Source organism: Loxodonta africana, chromosome 26, assembly GCF_030014295.1.
Source record: "Loxodonta africana isolate mLoxAfr1 chromosome 26, mLoxAfr1.hap2, whole genome shotgun sequence".
NCBI classification, from domain to species: domain Eukaryota; kingdom Metazoa; phylum Chordata; class Mammalia; order Proboscidea; family Elephantidae; genus Loxodonta; species Loxodonta africana.
Window position 1 is genome coordinate 4028505 of NC_087367.1, and position 23326 is coordinate 4051830.

At 40.5% G+C, this 23326-nt stretch overlaps 1 long non-coding RNA gene across 1 annotated transcript; it reads right to left on the minus strand.

The window, feature by feature from the left end:
* Nucleotides 1–18569: 18569 nt before the first annotated feature.
* Nucleotides 18570–22258, minus strand: LOC135228693 (uncharacterized). Its single transcript, XR_010319464.1, has 3 exons — nucleotides 22169–22258; nucleotides 21714–21869; nucleotides 18570–18713 (listed from the first exon to the last, which is right to left on the minus strand). It is a non-coding gene; the product is annotated as an uncharacterized LOC135228693 (long non-coding RNA).
* Nucleotides 22259–23326: the final 1068 nt, after the last annotated feature.

Genomic DNA, 23326 nt, shown 5'->3' on the forward strand with positions numbered 1-23326 from the left:
ACGCGCTAGTAATTTACTTTTGTTGCTAGTGTTCTCTCTTCCTTGGAGTCTTTATCTTTGCCTCTGATTTGTGCCACATTCCTGCTGTTTTTCCATTCATCTCTCCCTCGGTTGTGTTCTTCATCCCTTCCACCACATGGTAGTATATTCTTATACCCTGCTGATGGGAATCATAAAAGATCTGGGCCAGGAATCCCGAAACAAGGAATTTGGATCTGGGAGAGGTTTCACAAAATGTGTTCCGTAGGAATAGACTGGGATACAAATGACGCCGTAAGTGTATCCCCTGCAAGAAACTGGCCTTGTACCGTAGTAAGCTGACTGCAGGATGCAAAGTAAGCCTGCTCGGAACTGTCTAGTCAAAGTATGGGACTGCTAGTAAGGAGACCAAAGAACAAAGATTACAGTTTGCATATAATTGCTTGTATTAAAATAAATTTGCATTATGGTTATGTTAATAAAATGGTATATAGAAATCTATACTCCAATTGGGAACTCTCTGAATGTGAAGGAGGTAATAAGAAGGTAATCTGGTGTAATAAACTATCACCCTGCAAATCTGTATCCTAGAAAATCTCTGAGTTCCAAGCAATGAAATTTTCTTCACAGTAGACACAGATTTTCACTGAGCACCAAAAGGAAGGAAAACATACCAAGGTCAGGACTCTAACCCACAAAGCCTTACTGATCGTTAGTTCTCTCAGTTTCAGGTGGGGATGTGAAAGCAGTTTTTGAGGTCGAACACCAGGTACTACAGCCAGGCAACATGATGTATCAGTCAGAGATGCAGAGCCGTTAGGAGATTATATATGTACGCATACAGAGATGTTTAAAAGGAATGTATCATAGGCATGTGACATTATGCAATGTGGGAGCTAATTAGGCAGTCACTGCGAGGTTGGAACTTGAAGTCTTCGGGGCAGGCAGGTACTCAGGAAGGGAAGATATAAAGGAGGGGAGAGTCAGAACTAACTGAAACCCACAAGCATCAGCTGGTAGTTCTCACTGCCTTCGCCATCGATGGTAGTGTCAGCAGGAGAGGTGGACATTCTTCATCACCTGACCCAAGAGCTGGAGAAGCTGAAGGAGAATCCGGGGAAAGGCGGAGCCGCTGCAGGCCTAGCTACCGCTCCATGCTCACAAGCTGAACCAGGAGACCAGCAACAGCATCTGTGAGCTTTCTGCCCTCCAAGTCTTACAAAAGAAGACTTGGCCCAGCCTACCTGGAAGCTTGGCAGGAAGGGAATTCTGGGAAATTTAACCTGCAGCCAAGGTGACACATTACAAAAATACCACAGTCCACCACTTGTCAACATGGCAACCAGACACGTCTTCTTAAACCATATTTAATGTTCAGATAAAAACAATAAAAAAAGTATGCCTAACATGTTACAACTATTCCATATACAACTGAAAACATACTAACACTTTTTCCAGAATACATGTTTACTTTTTTTTGTCATTGGATAATGTTTATTCTTCTACGGGGCTGGGAACCTATGGCTCTGGGGCCAAATTGGTCCCACGGTGTGTTTTTGTTCAGCCTGTGAGCTGAGAATTTTGTTTTTAAAAATTTTATAATATTATAAATACAATTAAAATATAAACAAAGATAATATTTTATAATAAATTTTTCTTTTTATTGTCAAGTTTATAGTTCAAGTTAGTTTCTCATACAAAATTTTACATATCGTTGTGTGACCCCAATTGCTCCTTCTATAATGTGACAGCACATGCCCCCTTTCCACCCCAGATTTCTCACGTCCATTCATCCAGCTCCTGTTCCTTTTTGCCTTCTCATCTTGCCTCTGGACAGGAGCTGCCCAGTTAGTCTCATGTATCTACTTGAGCTCTCTTTATGAGTATCGTTTTATGTCTTATAGTCCAATCTAATCTTTGTCTGAAGAGTTGGCTTCGGGAATGGTTTCAGTTCTGGGCTAATGGAGAGTCCAGGGCCATGTTTTCTGGGGTCCCTCCAGTTTCAGGCAGACCATTAAGTGTGGTCTTTTTACTAGAATCTGAGTTCTATACCCCACTTTTCTCTGCCCTGTCAAGGATTCTCTGTTGTATTGCCTGTCGGGGCGGTCACTGGTGGTACCCGGGCACCATCTAGTTCTGGTCTCAGGCTGATGGAGTCTCTGGTTTATATTTATTGAAATATAATAACATATATGTATTTAAATATAATATTTAAAATAAAAGGTTGTTGAAGAAGGAGAGAAAGACAAGGAGGAGGAAGAGGAATAAAGGCTGTAAATGGCTCAAAAAGCCTTAAAAAGTCTGAGGTATTTACTATCTGGCCCTTTAGTGAAAAATTTTGTTGAATCCCATTCTACCTAATTCATACTTCTCCTTTGTTATGCTGTAACTTAAATACTGATATATAAAGTTAATGACTCTTAACATATCTTGTGTTAGATAAAGGGATGAGAGAGTGAAAGAAAACAAGTATCTGGTTATTCATACCAAAATGGGCACAAAATACTCCTAACTACCATTTCTACAACCGGCCACTTGGTCATTTAAGTTTTCCTTCTATCCTAATCACAGGACATGGGAGATTCTGCAAAGGGTCTCCTGCACTGCGGACACAGTCCTCCTTACTTCCACTGTGGAACAGGCACGTGATTTTCCCCGATCATCGGGGTCCATCATCCCAGCCAGCACAGTCTCTTCCTTCCCTGTTGATCCACTGGGACGGGAGCCCAAAGTGGTTAGCTGACAGTCTCAGCTTCTCAATCGGCAGAACCACTATTGTGTCCCCTGGTGGAAGCATTCCCTCCATTGGAACTGAGATCTCTAGACCAAGGAACCCTGAAACTAGGAATAGAAAGCAAAGATTTTGTTACAAGATCATTAGGGGTTACAGTGAGAAATGCCACTCTCATTTTCACCCTTTAATTTAAAACAGTGATTATGAGAACAGCACCATTTATGGACTGTTTCACCACATCTCTGAGGACCCTGACCCAGCTCCACATGGTGCTGCCACACAGACTGCACCATAATCGAGTCTTCAAAGGGTCATCCCACTCTTCTATCAAACCGTCTGCTTCAAGATGATGGGAACATGGTAAGACCAGTGAATTCCATGTGCATGGCTGTAACCCTGCACTTCATTTTCTGTGAAATTTGTTCCTTGGTCTTGAGATGCTATGTGGAATACCATGATGGCTGATAACACATTCTAGTAGTTTTACCTGAAGTATTGCTGGCAGGGAAGGTTACGTCCATATTCAGAATGTCTACTCCAGTAAGAACAGATGTTGCAGCTTCCATGATGGAAGCAATCCAATGTGCTTCACTTGGCATGAGGTAGCTGCTAATCCCCCCAGAAGGTGTCATATCAAGGGTTCCATGTTCATCTCTGATGTTGGGAGACTGGGCACTCAGGAGTGATTGTACCCAAATCAGCCTTGGTGAAAGTTCATGTTGCTAAGCTAATAAAAAACCTCATCTTTACTGCCTTGGTGCTCTGGTGGCACAGTGGTTAAGAGCTGCAGCTGCTAACCAAAAGGCTGACAGTTCAAATCCACCAGCCGCTCCTTGGAAACCTTATGGGCAGTTCTACTCCGAATCGACTCAACGGCAGTGGGTTTGGTTTGGGTGGGTCCACAGCTTTGCTCATGAGACCACTCGGCAATGACAGGAGTGGCTGGGGAAGAAGGCTGAATGACATCCACATTTTATGATCATTTTACCTACCTGATTATTAAAACCCTCCTTTCCTAAAGTTACTCTGTGGTGAATATAGACTTAGGACACAAACATCTTCACACTGCCCATTTGGAGAGGTCTCTCTACATAGCTCTTCTCTTGACCTCCCTCACCAATTTTCCAATTGTATTCCACCCAAGTCCCTGACTATCACCTAAACCATTAGCCATAGTCCCTGAATCAGTGTACGTCCATGCCTCTACTTCTTTCAGAAAAAATGAACAACCAGATACGTCACTCAGAGCTCTGTCACTTGGAGGAGTCTCTTTACCACTATCCTTCATGGCCACTTGAGAGTGAGGCTAACGTCCAGCAACCATCTGCTTTTGGGTGTTATCTGTGAATCACAGAGAATCAAGCCCAAGGTTTTTCTTCTGTAGTCAAAGTTGTCAGAGGCCTCCACATGATCCCATAAGTGTATGTAAAGAGAGTGAGAGCTCAAGATAGAAGATGGAGTATTTTATAGCCTAATCTTGAAGATGAAATGCTGTCACTTCTGGCATGTTCTACTGGTCACACAGACCAAACCTGTAACAAGGTAGAAAGGGACTACACAGAGTTATAAATACGAGGAAGCAGGATCACTGAGGGCCACCTTGGAGACTGACTATCATACAAGGAGAAAGCAAAGTTGTGGCCTAGTCATTTGCCGGAGTATTAAGTGTGAGCAATGCCAAACTGTTGCTGAATAAATTTAAAAAAGGCAGAGACTGGGAGTAGTTTGGAGTAGAACCATTTGGAATAAATGATTATTTTTTGGCTTAGGTTCAGGCGCTGTGTAGTCCGTATTGATTTTTTAGGGTTCACTGTTGAGGCTAGGTTTTTCAAGAGGCAATCTCTACCTTATTTGAAGCTAAAATATTCAAGCAGTTCTGGCTTAACTCTAACTCTTCCAAGCACACTCACCTGTAAGTTTCATCTTAAAGGAGCTCAACGACATATATTTCCAAATTTAAGTGAATTAAATTTGTTTTGCAATAGTTCTTGTATCTCTTGAGACAGCTAAAAATATCCTATCAAAAACCCAGTTTTGGAAATCAATGCACAAGGTCAGGTACGAGGTCTACCGTCCGTCCGTCCGTCCGTCCGTCCGTCTATCCTTTAACCTAAATAGTACTAATGCTTGAACCTGTAGTTTAGTAACATTTCATGCAATTCCATGCAGTGATTAAGCTGAGTCTTGTCAAGGGACTGAACTAGTATGGTGGCTACTGGAGAGAAAAAGAAAAAGACGCTAGAAATATGTTAAAATATAATCAGGAAAAAAACAATTTGGCAGATAAAGAAGATATGAAAGATAAAGTGACTCAAATGTATTGAGAAAAAGAAGAACAGCCTTATCAGTGACAAAAGTACAAAAATTGAAATATTTAGTCATGTGTGATGAGTTTAAGATCATGGCAGGTCACCCAGATAGAAGTTAAAACATAGGAACGAAGCTTCCGTGAGATGTCGGAATTGGAATCACGAACAATTTAATTTTTCATCCAATTGATTCTACAATATTTGCTGAAATTCTATGACAATGAACATTGTAAAGCTGTTAAAATAAATACGGAATAAAGAAAAGTAACATTTATCAGGCACCCTAAGACACAACAGGCAACCTGTAGGAGACATCTTGTTTCTCCCCAATTCTAGGGTGTTTTAGATTTTGTGAGTGAGAAGGAAAACCACCTTAAGTTTATTTTGTTTATTACTTTATCTCCAGAACCCAGAAAAGTACCTGGCACAGAGTAAATGCTTAATAAATATTGAATAAGTATATAAATGAAAGAATGGTAGCTTCTGGCATCTTCAGGCTTACACTCTCCAAGTTTCAAGTACCAAGGAAAGCTTTTTTTTTCTCCACAGTTTATCAGTAACTGCTTTTGCCACGTCCAAGTCCATGCTCTTTCTACCCGCTGGCCTCTGTTGTCAGCATGCTTACACTCTCACATAATGGAAAAGAATACAATGTTCAAATAACTTTAACATAAGACTTCATGTGTGCAAGTTCCAATAAAGAGGCATAAAGTAAGGATCATCGGAGCTCAGATGAGAAAGATAAACCCTCCTGGCTCAGGGTGTTCAAGGAAACCTCACTGGAGCTTCATCTACAACTATGGGAAAGACTTTGAAACACAGATGGGAAGGAGAATGTTTCAATTTTAAGAAGCAAAAAGAGCAAACATAAAAGTGTAGGAAAGCCAGGAAATTTGGCTGAAAGATAGAGTATGTGGGAGAGACGGTTACAGATGATGGGATATGGATTGTTGATAATCTAGGGCTTACCTAAATCTCTAAGTTATTCAGAAAGCAAAAGGAAGACATTAGAGGCTATGGAGCAGGGAAACCATGTGATCAGAGCTATGTTTTAGGAAGATTAGTCTCCCTGCTGTCCACAACAATTGGTTCAGTATGGCTGAATGACCCACGTGGGGCCAAATACATTTACTCTTCGCCCTTCTAGGGTGGGGTTGAGTGTGACTTTAGATAAGACGATCAAGTTGTGTCACCTGGGGCAGGTGATATGTGAAATAAAACTTAAGTGATAAGAAGGAAGAGAAATTGTTCTGGGCAGAAAAAAACAGCTTGTGCAAAACCTCCAGTTTGGGTAGGCACTTTGCATGTCCAAGGTGCAGAAGGCAGGCTAGTGGAACAGAAGCCTAGCGAATGATGGTAAATGTGGTCAGGGATTAAAAAAAAAAGGGGGGGGGGGATAAGGTATTACCAATTCATATTTTTACACATGCTTTGAAAATATATTATGACACTCATGAATTATCTTTTTCATCAGAAAAAAACCTTTATGTTTTAGAATTAAACAAATTTTGTGCTAAAAATGAGGAGCAGAGAAACACGGTAAAGGTGCTGGACAAATTACCTGGGCAAGTTAGAGCCTCGTCACTGTCAGATGACAGCAATGACAGTCCCTACCTCAAGGGGTATCGTGAGGATTAAGTAAAAAATGGGTTTACAACAATGACCGATACAGCATAGCAACACCTGGTATTGCTGTTGCCAAAGAAGAGAATCAATAACTGAGTCTGGTTGTTGCCTGTGAAGAAAGCTGGCAAAGGAAGACAAGAAGGAGTGGAAAGAGGGGAAGCAGGAAATTTAGGAAATGACAGTATCACAGGATTTAAGTAGGAGAAAACACTAAGAGGGAGTGGTCAGCAATTTTCAATGCTGCACAGAAAGTCATGCCTGGGATCTTATTGTAACTAAATTCTATGTACTCCATTGGCATTCAAAAGTCCTAAATCTAGTGCCAGGCACTTATGAGCTCAGTCTGCTGTGTTAACTTGCACTTGTCTGTGTTTTAAATCATACTCACTTACAGAACACCTATGCATCATTTTCCTCTATGTATGGTCTCCTCAACCAAACTGTAAACTTTACAAAGCTAGAAATGCCCCCCGCCCCCAAAATAAACTTTCTATTCTCCTACCTCTCGTGGAACACACACAGACACAAGCTTGATATGGACACAAGAGGCCATCAATAAGGATTTGAAAACATAACTGACCAACACATGTAAACACTGAGAAAGGTGCAAATTTTTCAAAATTAATTTGAAACATAAAATGTCCTTGGAATACTTTTGTTAAAAATGCCTTTTCCAGAAGCATTCAAGCTTGTATGATTCTTTTGAAAGCTCTGAGCAATTTTAGATTGTATACTTGTCACAGAAAATGATAAAACAAACACTCTCTCTTCTGAATGTAATATGAACTGTTCTCTCAATTCTACCAACAGGGTATCTTATGAATACTACCATAAAGGAAATTTCTGTCATGTAATTTTCATCGTTTGTTTCTATTAACTAATTTAGTAAGTAAAATGCAATGTTTCCCATTGCCTTTGTCTTTTCTGCTTTATTCAGTTACTTTAGTAACTTCTACCCAGACGAGTAGAAATGAGCAGGACTCTTTTATTTTGAAATAGCTCATTTTTATGGTTTCAGGCATTATCAAAGTTTTATAAAAGTTTGGCTTATAGCTCATCATATCTGTAATGAGCATTTTCGTTTTTAAACCCCAAGAAGCAACATTTAAATTTTATATGATGAAGTCAATCATCTCCATTACAATGCCTTTCTTGACTCCTTAAGGAAATGCAGAAACAAATATAGTAAAAAAATTCCACAGGCTCTTTAAAGACAGGGTAATGCAGATTTGCGGGTGATGAGTACAGTAACTAAGTGGTAAGTGATGAAGTAAACCTCCACTGTGCTGCTGTAAAGCGAGTGGCTGTGTAACCTACAGTTCTATCTCTGCCTTAATTTGGAGGACTCCCTCTCAGTTGATGTCTCTGCTGCTTCTTTCCCTGAGAAATGAGAAGCAATTCACACACTTCCACCATCAAACTGCACACTTAACTGACGCTAAATCCACATCCATATCCTGGCCTCCTGGCTGTTGCTGGAGATGAGCTGTGGGTGGTCAATGCCTTCCTAGGTCCCATCCCCTCATACCTACCTGAATGTTCCTACAACTGCACCCTCTGCCTCCTGAATCATATTTCCCTCACTACTGGTCATCAAAAAATAACTCTTTGGACCAAAATCTTACTCTAGCTAACTGTTGTTCTGCTTTCTTTTTCTGCAAAATTTCACCTCGTGAGACTTCTATACACACTGTGCCTACTTCTTTTTCCAGTCTCATCAACCTACTCCAATCAGGTTCTTGTTTACACTCTTGTGAGAGCTCTTGTCAGGTCACAAATGAGCTTCACATTGCCAAGTCCAATGGTTAATTCTCATTCCCATTTATTTTCCCTATTAGCATTCAGCAACATGGGGGACTGTTTTTGAAACACTTAGGCACTTAGGACTCAGAAGAATGGTACCTTTGTACTTCTCCTACCTCACAGGCCACTCTTTCTCATTCTCCTATGTTGGTGCCTCCTTATTTTTCCAATTTCTGAACTTCGATGATACTCAGAGCCCAGTTACCATGCACACTCATTCTCTGGTGGTCTCATCCATTTTCCTGCCTTTCAATATCATCTACTATTGATGGCTCTCAAGTTTATATTTCTGCTGAAAGCCTCTCCCTTGGACTCCAGATTCGTATATACTACTGCTTACTCAACGTCTCCATTAGTGACTCTAACAGGCATCGTAAAATTAACCAAAAATGAACGTCTGGATTACCCCCTTCTGAGCTTTGGCTTCTTTATTCCCACCTCAGCAAACGGTACCTCTGTGCTTCCGGCTGCGCGGAGCACAAACATCAGGAATAACCCCTGGATACACACCACATCTATGATTCCTGAAGGATGTACCTCGGAACTCTGCCCAAAATCTAATACGTCACACTATCCTCCAACACTACTGCCATGTACAAGTCACCATCACCCCATCCCTTTCTCTGCTTTAGTCTTCTTTGTAATACTTATTAATCTCTGACATATTACATATTTACTTCAGATATTTATTTATACTTGTTCATTGTCTGTCTGCCTCAACAAAACATAAGCTCTTTGATGACTGAGATTGTGTAGGCTTTTTTCATTGCTGTATCCCCCGCACTTAAAACAGTGAGTGATTTACTCCAACGAGTAAAACCTCAGAGAATAGGTCTTGGATTCTATTCTATTCAGGCAGGAAAAAACCAGATTCCGACTCATACTGACCCTACAGGACAGAGTAGAACTGCCCCTTCGGGTTTCCAGGGAGTGGCTGTTGGATCTGAACTGTCAATCTTTTGGCTAGCAGCATGAGCTCTTAACTACAGAGAAATGTTAAATTATGTATATGCCTGAATAATGCAAACAAGTAATAATATTACTATGACTAGGAACCAAGATTTTCAGTGAAAAGTGATACAAATATAAAATCAGAGAAGTCATGTTTAAATCTTACAATATTTACTTTGTTTTTTGTTTTTACATTTGAATTAGAAACAGCAACATGAATTCATTTAAACTAATTGCTTTTGTTCTTCAAAAATAAATCCTTAGCTTTGTCCACCAAGGTGGTCTAGGAGCAATTACACTCTAATAGCAATGAGCACAACTAGACCTAGTTTGTGGCATTTGAATCATTTAAATACCAGTCTCCATCAAAATGCACCAGAGATTCTTAGAAAAAAATGATTCCAGACACAGGGACAGGAATTAAACAATACCAGCCTGGAATGTCTTAGTGGGTTGCAAACCAAGGTCTTGAACAAAGCCTATGATGTGTCAGAAGGACACAGCAGCCAAAAGGAAGGAGCTCCAAATGGCCAAACACGGGGCAGAGAATAACGAATGCAATTAGCTGAAACAAATGCTGTTTTGAGTTCATAACGACCCTTTAAAAGGGGGAGAGGCGGGAAGAGGTGAGGCATGAGAATGGGTACAACTTTTCACTGGACATCACTGAAAGTAACTAAGCACCAATACCTTACTCCAAAAACAGGCAATCAAAAGCAAAGAATCAAGCATTTATTCTGCCTTTCCTATATAAACCAAATTGCAGACTAACCAAATAGCCCTATGAATGAGGGAAAGAAAGTTCCTCTTTACAAATGAATTCCATAAATTCGGAATGGGTGTTAGAATTAGAAAGTCACTATTTTCAAACCACAATGCAGTAAGTGATTTAGGCAGCAACCATCAAGGGACAAACCATCAGGTGAAAAGTTGGCAGAGGGACCACTGAACCCAATGATCAATCTCAGCAGCAGTAAACCTGGGACAGAGACATTACGTTTCTCCTGGTGGGATGCAATTGGAAGCATACAGCATCACCTACAACTTATCCTTGCTGTAAAATGCCGAACTTGACTCTAAACGTAAGAAAGCAAACAGACAAATGCAGAATGTGAGATGCTCTTGAAATCAACCGACCCAGTTATTTAAGACGGAAAAGAGAAGAAGACAGAGAAAAAGCTTTAAGATTATGAGAGGTTCAGAAACAAACCAAGCAATTGTGTTGGGTGGACCTTGTTTGGATCCTGATTCAAAGTAAACAATTATAAAAAGACATTTTTGAGATAATTAGGGGAAATTTGATTATAGTACTGGGTATTAGATTACATTAAGGACTAATTGTTAATTTTGTTAGGTGTGATAATGACATTATAGAAGAAAATGTCCATATTTATTTAGAAATTTATAGTGAAATGTGTAGCAATGAAATGACATGAAGTTTGGGATTTGTTTTCAAATAATTCAGTAAAAAAAAAGGAAAAATAGGATAAATGAAGCAAACATGACAAAATCTTGATAATTACTGAATCTTGGTTAAGTGCCAAAAACTATTTTGTTATGCAAAAATCAGCACTACGTGAAAATGGAGGATGACCACATCAGATCACAAAATGGAGGGCAACTACATCATTACATAACTGCCAAATTACATTATTACATAACTGCCAAACCACTGACAATCATGGCCCAGACAAGTTGACATATAACCTTAACCATTACAGCCAGCATTACTCTCGCCACATACCTCATTACCGCCAAATGCACATTGTTAAGGTACAAAATAGTCGGGTAGTAGATTTTTTACTATTGTCATAAATGCGAAGTATCAGATAAGGGCATACTCGGTAAATGAGTAGTAGGTGTACGGAGTTCATTGCCTTGTTCCATTTGTCTACTACAACTTTCTGTAATATCCTTTAGACTATTGCATTTGAAAACCTGAAGGTGATTCTTCAGAGAAATTCCAGTTGGGTGGTGGGAAAGAAGCTAGACTGTTTCATTTTTAAGGAGTAAATTGTTAATGAAGAAGTGTAGGCAAAGAATTTAGATTCTTCTTTACACGAAGCAGTTAAAGTAGTAGAACGGCAGATGACCTGAATAGCAAGGTTGAAAGAAGGGGTGTGTGCAGTTGTTGTGTGTACATACATCTGTGTGTGTGTGTGAGGTTAACAAAGAGCCAAGCATCAGACATTTTGATATGTTAAAAAAAATCTAGCGAGGAATAACATCCATAGTATTTTCTAGCTTATAAAGCTTTTCAGTTTTTGGTTTATAGCCAGTCTAATTGTTTCCATGCTCACAGGAATCAAAGAAGAGTAACTGGTTTAACTTAAAACTGCATACATTAATTTTGGACCAAATTCGTATTTTTTGTCCAAACTCATGCCTCCCAAATCCACTTCTCCTCCCTGTACTTCCACGTCTATGTCAGGCCTCCATTGACTTGTACAGTCAGGCTGACGGTCTCCCTACCTCCAGGTCCTTCTTGCTTCCACCAGCCTGCCTGACTGGACTTTCATCAGGTCATTTGTTGTGAGAAAAAAACCTTCGGTGACTCCCATTGCCTTTGGGAAAGTAGGCAAATTCCTTAGTCTTACTTTTTAAAGCTCTCCACTGCCAAACTCTGATTTTACCATTGTATTCTATTTTACTGTACTTTGTTTTTCATAATCTCCTATGAAGCTTTTTCTTCAAGCATAGTCCTTCCACTCATTCTTTACCTAACACACTCTCCCCCATCTTCCTTACTTTACTCCCACTTGCTGCTACAAAGCCAGACCCAGCCTAAAAGCCACCTCCTGAAAGGAGCCCTGGTGACACAATGGTTAAGTTCTCAGCTGCTAACCAAAAGGTTCGTGGTCTCAAGCCACTCAGCAGCTCCATGGGAGAAAGAACTGGGGAACTGCTTCTGCAAGAATTACAGCTAGGAAAACCCTATGGGGCAGTTCTACAAAGAGCTGGAATTGACTTGATGGCACCCAACAACAGGACAGTGCGTAGCAATCTCTATCTAAATACTTAGCTTACCTTAACTCAAATTTTTATAACACACAATATTATTTTATGCAGTGCATGATTATATAGGCAATTATATAAACAGAACAGTTAGCCTGAAGATAAACATGAAGAGTGTTAAAAAGACACACATACGGAAAGATATGTCTGAATCGAGATCCAAGCATGGCAGCTTCACATACATTGCCTTGTATTATTTTTAAATGATTCACATGCCTATATATTTGCCACTTTTACCAGAATGTGTTCTTATTGAGGGCCAGGATGATTGAACATTAAAATGGGATACAAATTAAGCCATTTGGCATGTCCTTACAGATCTTTCGAGAAGATTTACCTGACCTAGACAACAGATGTCCATCTCCCTGAAACAGGACTACATGCTAAATGATCTCCAGGGTACCGCCTAGTTACATCTTCCGGTGATGGAACTACCTTCTGCCAACAAAGTTCAGTACTGTATGGAGCACGACTACTGAAAACGTGGTCCCTGGACCAGCAGCATAGGCATCACCTGGAAACTTGCCAGAAATGCAGAATTTCAGAGCCCATTCGAGGTCCACTGAATCAGAATCTGCATTGTCATAAGATCCCCTGTTGATTTATGAGCACCTTAATACTGGAGAAGCACTAGTGTGGGGTACTGAAGTGCCACAAAACCAGAAGCTGGAATAGTCTAAGTGCCTCATATATACATAATATGGTCTATTACAATACACATACATAACATAGTACACCTTTTCCTTAAAAAGTATGCAGGTGTGTGTATATGTACACACACCTGCATACTTTTTAAGGAAAATGTCTCTTTTAGTTAAGAAAATTAAGGATTATAAACTACCAAATATAAACCATTTAATTTCTGCCCTTCTAAAAATTGAATACATCCAAAACAAATGTTCTGAAACTTCACTGGCAGTTGAAAAATTTAACACCTAGGTATTTAACAGAGGTCTTTTAACTTGTTCATTGCTCTAATCATGTGTTAGTCTTTTTACTGGCAAAACTTCCACTTCTTTAAATCTTTTTCTTAACGGTCCTAATTTTACTCTCGGCAATCAAAATTGAAAGCAAGGTTCATTATTTATCTTCTTGCCTTATTTACCTATTGATAGATTTTAAATGCCAGCAGCTGTGTTCGTATTTCTTCACTTGAGCTATTTAAACTACAAAACAATAGCCCAGTTATATTTTTTAAACTTCCCTCTAGCATTAGAAAAATGATTCTCGGTAATGCAGCTGAAGATTTCCATGAAATTTCAACCTCACTCTGAAACGTTCCAAATTACCACAAAAAAAAAAAAAAAACCCCAAGAAATGAGTCTTTATGCAGAAAGCTGCTGATGAGAAAGTTTTACTGAAACATTAAAAAACCAGGAAATACATTCTGAAGTTTTAGTTCTTCTACAGTCTAATCTGGTTCTAGAAAATGGACAAGATGTGAACAGTCTGCAAACGGATTCATTCTTCCCTTCTACGTACAAATATTTATTGTTTGACTAATACGTGGCAGGCAGAATGCCAGGCACATGATATCCAGTGGAAAACAAAATAGAGTAAGGCCCCTGCCCTCATGAAGTTTAGGGTATAATGAGAGAAAAATAAAAAAGACAAAGATATAAAAACTTTAATACATAACTGCATATTGCAATAGGTGCTATGAAAAACAAAAAACACAGAGATCCCCCATGAGAGAGAACTGGATAGGAGTAGAACACCTGTCTGAGGAAGTTAATTCTAGTCTGAGGGCCCCAAAATGAAGGGAGAACCAGAGAAAGGATGGGAGGATGGGCATCTCCAAGACGTGAAAGAGGCCAGACTGGCCAGGGCAGAGTGGACCTGGAGGAGAGGGGCAGGGGACACAGAGGAAGGGGTACTTTGGGGGCTACAGCATGTGGCACCTGTAGGACACAGTAGGAAGTGGAATGGATTTAGGAGTAATGGAAAACCTTGGAAGGATTTTATGCTAAAAATACATATTTATACTTACATACTAGTAAATGTTCATGATGGAAAATCCCAAACATATACAAGGTAAACAGAATAGTATCCTTGCCAACACTGGTTATTATCCGTCTTTTTAATTTGAGCCATCTTAGTGGGTATGAGGAAACCCTGGTGGCATGGTGGTTAAGGGCTACGTGTGCTAACCAAAAGATCGACAGTTCGAATCCACCAGGCACCCCTCAGAAACCCTATGGGGCAGGTCTACTCTGTCCTATAGGGTCGTTATGAGTCGGAATCAACTTGACAGCAACGGGTTTGGTTTTTTTTGGTTTAGTGGGTATGAAGTGGTATCGAATTGTGGTTTTTATCTGCACTTCCCTGATAACTAAGGATGTAACTACACACCCATTGAACAGCTTCAACGATTAACAGTCTGTCATTTTTGTTTCATCTATACTTCCCCTGCATTTCCTGTCTCCACTTATTTTTTTAGATAGAATTTATACATAATGCAATGCACAAATCTTAACTACATGACTAAGAGAAACAGAGTCACCCATGTAACCCACATCCCATCAAGATATGGAATATTTTCCATTACTCAATGTTTTAACAGATTTATCAAGATAGACTTTATATACCTGCAGTGTGGTCTTTCTAGCCATGGTCTTGTAACTCACACCCAGGTGATCGTGTGATAGGCTAACTGTGGCCCACTGAGAGGACTGGTCAGTTTTGCCTTGTAAGAGAGCCCATTTCAGAGCAGAGAAGAGGAACCCACCACCACCAAGGAGAGAACAGCAGGAGACACCCAGCAGCAGGAGACAGCACGGTGGGCTCTCCGGCTCAGAGAGAGAGGAAGCTGAGTGCCTTTGGGCAGAGACTGAGGGCCAGGGAGAGAGGTGCCTGTGAGCATGGCTAGGAAGAAGCTATCTTGGTGAAAGAACTGTATTCTGAGCCTTCTTGAGCCTGAATTGTAGCTGGTAATTCCCTAATAAACCCCGTAATTGTGAGTATGCCCTGCAAGTTCTGTGTGGCGATCGCAACAAATTATCAAACCCAGTAGCGAAGTAAGAGAGTGCTGTGGGAGGGATGGTTGGTGTCAAAGAGTTCATAAAGATGGCAGAGAAAGGGGGCTTTTCTGACCTCTGCCTCATAGGAATCAGCCTCGGGCTGTTGATCGTGGTTCTCCTTCCCCTTTGTGGGGTTGGAGATCAGACACTACCCCAAGTCGTTTTTATAATACCACACAATTAAACAATTAAAAGTCTCCAACTCAATGGTTTTTGGCATATTCAGTGTTGTGCAACCATCACCACTACCGAATTCTACATTTGTCTCCTCAAAAGGAATTCCCGTATCCATCCGCAGTAACGTCCTATTCTCCCTCCTCAACCCCACCAGACCCCAGTAACCTCTACTCTGTGTCTGTGCAGACTCGCCTCTTCCGAATGTTTTCTGTAACCGAATCACACAGTCTGTGGTCTCTCATGACTTGCTTCTTTCACTTGGCATGTTTCAAGGACTTCTCCATGTTTTAGCATGTTCCACTGCTTCATTTCTGCTAATGAATAATATTCCATTATATGGATATATCACATTGTATTTACCCATTTATTAATTAGTCAATACTTGGATTGCTTCCACTTTTTGACTATTATGAATAGTTCTGCTAAAAATATTCACGTACAAGTTTTTTTGCAAGGACATGTTTTTATTTGTCTTGGTTAAACACCCAAGAGTCACAGTGCTTGCTCACATCATTTGCTGAATAGGCTTTTCTTCTCCCACTGAATTATCTTGGAAGTATCATCAAAAATCAATTAACCATAATGTATGAGTTTATTTCTGGACTCTTAATTCTATTCCATTGATCTGTATGTCTACCTTTATGCCAGTTCTTCACTATCGTGATTTTGGTAGCATCACCCAACAATTTTTATTTTTAAATGATCACTCTCTCAATCATGTCAGCAATGTCTTGGAGGGGGCCGAGAGTAGAAACAATGACTTTAATTAGCAGATTTCAAAAGTTATAGAGAAATCACGATGACTTGTATTGGTATGGCTGACATATGCATTCTGGAAATAGGTCTTGGAGAAGGAGTGGATATTGAGTATAAGAGGAAGATAGCAGAAACCACTCCTGGGTGCCTTGTTTAACACGCTGAGGAACTTCCAGACTGTTTTCCAAATCAGCTGCATCATTTTACATTACCACCAGCAGTGTATCCAAGTTTCGATTTGCCACATTCTTGTCAACACTTGTTACTGTCTTTCGAGCCATCGGAGTGGGTATGAAGAAGTATCTCATAGTGGCTTTTTATTTGCACTTCCCTACTAATGAGCCCTGCTGGTGCAGTGCTTAGGAGCTACGTCTGCTAACCAAAAAGGTAAGAAATTTGAATCCAACAGTCACTCTTTAGAAACCCCATGGGTAGTTCTGCTCTGTCCTACAGGGTTGCTGTGGGTCAGAATCAACTCAACGGCAACACGTTTTTTATTTTTTGAAGACTAATAATGTCGAATATCTTTGCATGTGCTTGTTGGCATTTGTGTATCTTTCTTGGAGAAATGTCTATTCAGGTTCTTTGCCCATTTTTCAAATTGGTTATCTTTTTGTATTATTGAGTGATAAGTGCTCTTTATACATTCAAGATACAAGTTCCATATCAGATAATTTAAAAATATTTTCTCTCATTGTGTGGATCTTTTTACTTTCTTGAGAGCATTATTGGCAGTACAAAAATTTTTAATTCCAATGAATTCCACATTTATCTATCTTTGCTTCTGTCATTTCTTCTTTTATTGTTTAACTGAAGGTCATGATTTGTTCCTATGTATTCTTCTAAGAGTTTTATAGCTTTAGCTCTTACACTTAGCTCTTTGATTCATCTTAGTATGTTTATGGTAGCAATTCAACTTCATCTTTATGCATTTGGTTATCCAGTTGTCCTGGTTATCCAGCATCATTTGCTGAATAGGCTTTTCTTCTCCCACTGAATTATCTTGGAAGTATCATCAAAAATCAATTAACCATAATGTATGAGTTTATTTCTGGACTCTTAATTCTATTCCATTGATCTGTATGTCTACCTTTATGCCAGTTCTTCACTATCGTGATTTTGGTAGCATCACCCAACAATTTTTATTTTTAAATGATCACTCTCTCAATCATGTCAGCAATGTCTTGGAGGGGGCCGAGAGTAGAAACAATGACTTTAATTAGCAGATTTCAAAAGTTATAGAGAAATCACGATGACTTGTATTGGTATGGCTGACATATGCATTCTGGAAATAGGTCTTGGAGAAGGAGTGGATATTGAGTATAAGAGGAAGATAGCAGAAACCACTCCTGGGTGCCTTGTTTAATCAACTTGTGCACGTTAAACCATTTACTGAGGTAACAAAGACCAGAAGAAAAGATTATTTATTGGGGGGAGGGGGAGAGCCAAAATATGGTTTTAATACTGTATCTATGAGATGTCTTGAGGTAGCCAACTGTAGATGTCAATTACAGCCGTGGTTAGGAAGTTATTTCTCTCTTAAACAATCCAAGCTCAAGACTATTGCACCTAGAAAACTCTTGCCTTACATGTTGGCTGGTTCCTTCTCATTACTTAAGTTTCTAGCTCAAATGTTCATTGCCTTAGAGAGACTGTCTCTGAGTCCTGCTTCTAATGTTCTTCATACCCTCAACCCAGCCCTACCACTTTTCTGTCACATTACCCTGCTTCTTTTCCTCAGCATTTATCACTACCTGAAAATATTTATTCTTATTGATGAGTTCACTATTTGTTTTTTTCAGCCAGAATGTAAGCTCCATAAGAAAGAAATTCTTTTCAGTTTGTTCACTGCTATATCCACTGGGTGGTTACCTGGGATGAAGAAGATCCAAAATAAATGTTTTGTCTGTTTAATGAAGTTCAGAGCTCACAGGGTTGGCTACAGGAAGTAATATCTAGGAAAGAAATATAATTCGCGGAGTTATCAACATTTAATACTATTTAAAGCTAAAGCAACGGATGATATTAAGGAAATAGTGTAGAAAAAGAAGTGAGCCCAGGAAAAGTTTCTAAAGGAGTCTAAGAAGTAAAAGCTGGATGATAGGAGGAACATCAGCCAAGACTACAGTTTGTTTCAGGAAGGTCAGGGTGTCAATAGTGCCAAAGGCTATCAAGAGAGCAAGCAAATGCATCGTCAGCTGGGCTCATTAATGCACTAGATATTTATTGAGCACTTAGTAAACACAAAGTTGGATTCCTGGTTGGTGCAGAAGATACACACAATATAGGTATGCGGCAGCTTGTGTCTTCAGACATTGCATACGCTAAAGAATAACTTGGATCCTGGGAGAAAAATACAGGGTGAAGGACATTTATTAATATTTCAGGTATTAACACGATATTGATAACTTCAGAGTAGTTCAAGCTTTTTCATTAGAACTAGAGAGCGCATACTGCTTCCAGTGTTTTTGACTTGCAAATACTGTGATTTCCTGTATCTTGTCTACAAAGAAAATGATTCATTCACGCTGAGGACTCCACTAACGCGGTGCCTTTACATGAAAACTCAAAAAGGACTAAATTCAATCAAGCATCTATGTAGTACCTAATATGTATCTGGGGAGCCCTGGTGGCACAGTGGTTAAGAGCTCGGCTGATACCAAAAGGTCAGCAGTTCGAATCCACCAGCCGCTCCTTGGAAAGCCTACGGGACAGTTCCACTCTGTGCTCTAGGGCTGCTATGAGTTGGATCCGACTTGACAGAAACAGGTTTGGTTTGTGTAATATGTACCTAGCATTAAACTTCACCTTACAGTGATACAAAAGAAGTCATGGCAATACTAAACAATGGCACGCTGACCCAAAATATAATGCCATGAGCATGAATTTAAACTCAAAATACAGTTTCCTTAAAAGTGCATCCAGATATTGTCCAATGATGACGTCCTGGCTCATTAAAGCTTTCCACTCTCACTTAGCCTCTGCTGAAGATATGGTGATTTCTGTTCCATTTCATGGGAAGAGAAAGACACGCAGTAGACGTGCCATTACTTTATTTTTCACTTTTTTAAAAAAAACTTACATTTTGGAAAGGATAGAACAGAGTATCTGAGGCTGGAAGAGTTTTAACATTTACACTGGAAATGACCCCATTTTTCCTCCAAGGGCAAATCTGGCTATAAAAGGCCTGTTTCCTGAGCTTTGCCCAGGCAACGACCATGGGACTATCAGTTATAATGGGACCATGCGGCTCAGTCCCCGTGCACTGTACTCAATACTCATCGTGGAAAAGCGTCTGTAGACATACGAACGTTAAGAGCCACATTAGAATTACGAACTATAAAAAAAATACTGCAGTATGAATTATTTGTCAAGAAATAAAAGATGTATTGTAATTTGTCAAGGAACAACTGTCTAATGTGTTTTCTTTTGAAAAATGTGCTTGCTTGCAAAATATCCAGAAAGAAAATTATCTATTACTATTGCTTGCTTGCTAATTGTCAGTAATAATCCCTTCCAATTACTATGGTGAAGTAGGTCAGCCAATTTTTAGTGCTTATGAAACTTGCAATTTATAGAGAGGCTGTGTATCAGCAAGTTAGATTTTAATATGACTGAACAAACAGGCTTTCTTGCAGTCCTCTTAACCCTAAACATGGATACAGACTAGCTGTAATAGCTAAAAATAACTACGTTTAATTTTATTTATATTATTCTTATAACTATCTGTAATGATGACAATCTGTTCTCAACCCTACTTAGGTATACTTTTTTTTTTTTTGCAGTATTTACTATTCTTGGGAAGTTTAGAAATCTAGGATTATCCATATTTTTAATAAATATGGATAGTCTTAGATTTACCATATTTACTCCCATAATTCCACCTGGTGTTTCCAATGTCTTGTACACCAATATCTCTGATAAGACTCTGCTTGCATAGCTGTTAAAGAACTTAACACTGGCCATTTGGACAATGACCCTGGGGGCAGTGTGAAGGATGGGTTGGAGCTGGACAGTCTGGAAGAAGGAAAACCAACTGACCAGGTCGGGGCAGAAGAGCTGGGATGGGAAGGAAGAGAGACCTGAAAGACTTTGGGGGTAAATTCAATGAGACCTAGCCATCAGTTACATGCCTGTGTCAAAGAAGGTGTGGGAGAGAAGTCCTGGGTCCCTGGCTTGGGTTACTGGTGTGGACACTGATAGAGATGGGCAGATTAGAGAAGAGAAACAGATTTCGGGATGTTGGGAAAGAAGTCCTAAAACAGGATAATACTGACTTATCGTATTTAAGGGACATTCAAGTGAAGGCATCCACTTTGCAGCTGAAATACGGGTATAGAGCTGAGAAAAGCTCTCCAGGCTTGTTTAAAGCTGAGTGAATCATCAGTGTCTAGTGAAAAACAGAGATAGATTGGGAATGGAGCAGGCCAGGGAAGGGGTTGGAGAAAAAACTGAAGTCATAGATGATTTCACTCTACTTGGATCAACAGTATCCATGGAAGAAGCAGTCAAGAAACCTAACAGTGTATTAGCACTTTAGGCAAGTTTGCTACAAAAAGACCTCTTTAAATTTTCATAAAGCCCAGATGTCACTTTGATGACTAAGGTGCCCCTGACCCAAGTCATGGTCTTTTTAACTGCCTCATATGCATGTGAAAGCCGAACAATGAAAAACGAAGACAGAAGAAAAACTGATGCCTTTGAATTGTGGTACTGGCAAAGAATAGGGACTATACCGTGGATTGCCAGAAAAATGAAAAAATCAGAAGAAATACAACCAGAATGCTCCTTAGAAGTGAGGATGCAGAGACTGGCTCCCTTACATATCAGACAGTTGTTTCTTGGCAAATTACAATGCAAGAAAAACCAACCGCTAAAAAAAGGCATTATACTTCGTCAATCAAGTGTCGGTAAAAATAAGAAAAGCCCTCAGTGAGACTGGCTGACACAACAGCCAAACAATGGGCTCAAACATTCCAATGATAACGAAGGTGGCACAGGACTGGGCAGTTTTGTTCTGGAAAGCAAGGCTGCCTAATGACTAATCAATGTCGGTTACAAACCCCATACAGTCAGAAATGATGCTCAGGACTCACTCATCGACAGCAGCTTCATTAGTATTTCACACCCGTTGGTCCTGTGAAAGAGTAGTTCCTTTCTATCTAGAAACATCTTTCATGGACCACATGGTTTCTGTGTCAAAGTAAATGAATATAACAAGCATAGTAATAGGATTAAGTTATACTCAAGAAAAAAAAACTCACCATATATTGTCGTAATTTTTTTCTTTTTTCCTGAAAGTATAGTGCGATTAAATATAAAAATAAGTAGAGTCAACTTTACCCGCCCAGGCAACCCGGCATCTCAGGCCCGACGGCATGGAGTCTGCAGCCTTGGCCGTCTAATCAGCCTCATCCCGAGTCACCAGAGAAGACGAGCGGCCCCACTGTTTTCTAAATCGAGAGATGTTGATGAACTGAGTCCCGGCATCGCTTCTGCCTGTAGGGGGTCTGAAATGGGTGAATCAGGCAGTCCCGCCTTCCACGACTGTAGGAATAGGGGAGGGCGCGTAAATCCCTAGGGATACGCCGCGGGGCGCGGGTCAAGGCCTTGGACACAGTCTGCTCCGCGGGTTCCGCACCCGCGGGTTCCGCACCCGAAGGTGCGTTCAACCAACTGCGCATCGAAAATATGGGGTGCCGGGAGGCTAAGGTGCTGGGGGCACCGCAGCACAAGGCAAGAGCGGCACCTGACGGCATGCGCACAGGCGGGACGTAAGAATGGGGTCGCGAACTTACGCGGATGCGTCTTGGCCTGACCGACGATCCGGGAGCCATGTTGCCGCAGACATCGCCGTCCAGAAGGAGAGAACGAGGCCCGCAGGCCCGTCCTGAGCATGCGCTGTACCGCCTACGTGCTGGGTCCACTCGCTCAGGACCTCCCGCCTGAGGACCCCAGGGTCAGAGGGCAGCCGCCGCGAGAGGCCCGGATGCAGCTGTCCTTCAAAGTGCCTGCTCTGATCCAGTCTCATGTCCACCCTAACCTGGCTCGACCATCGCTATTCCACTTCAAAGCCAGACACTGTTCATTCCTGTGATGTGTTTAAAAAAAAAAAAAAAACCTACGGCATTTTATATACAGGACTTCAGTATCCACACATTTTGATATCTGCGGCAGGAGGCCCGGACGCGGCTGTCCTTCAAAGTGCTTGCTCTCTGATTGTCCTCCACTGTTCATTCATAGGGATCCTATAGAACAGAGTAGGATTGCACTATAGGGTTTCCATGGAGCTTCTCGGAACCCTGGTGGCGTGGTGGTAAAGTGTTACAACCACAGACCAAAAGATCGGCAGTTCGAATCCACCAGGTGCTCCTAGGAAACTCTATGGGGCAGTTCTCTGTCCTGTAGGGTCGCTGTAAGTTGGAATTGACTCGACGGCGACGGGTTTGGTTTTTTGGTGGTTTTATATTATATACATACATAAAACCAAATCCATTGCCATCAAGTTGATTCTCACTTATAGCGACCCTATAAGACAGAGTAGAAGTTCCCCATATGGTTTCCAAGGAACTGCTGGTGGATTTTGAACTGCCCACCTTTTGGTTAGCAGCTGAGTTCTTAACCACTGCACTACCAGGATGCTAGTATAATGTGTATATATATATATATATGGAAACCCTGGTGGTGTTGTGGCTAAGTGTTACAACTACTAACCAAAAGGTTGGCAGTTTGAATCCACCAGGTGCTCCCTGGACACTCTGTGGGGCAGTTCTCTGTCCTGTAAGATCGCTATGAGTCGGAAGTGGGTTTATATATATATATATATATACACACACACATACATATATGTATAATATATATGAAGCCATTTTATATAAGGGACTTGAGTATCTAGGAATTTTAGTATCCTGGGGGTCCTGGAACCAATCCCCCTTGGATACCGAGGGAGGACTGTA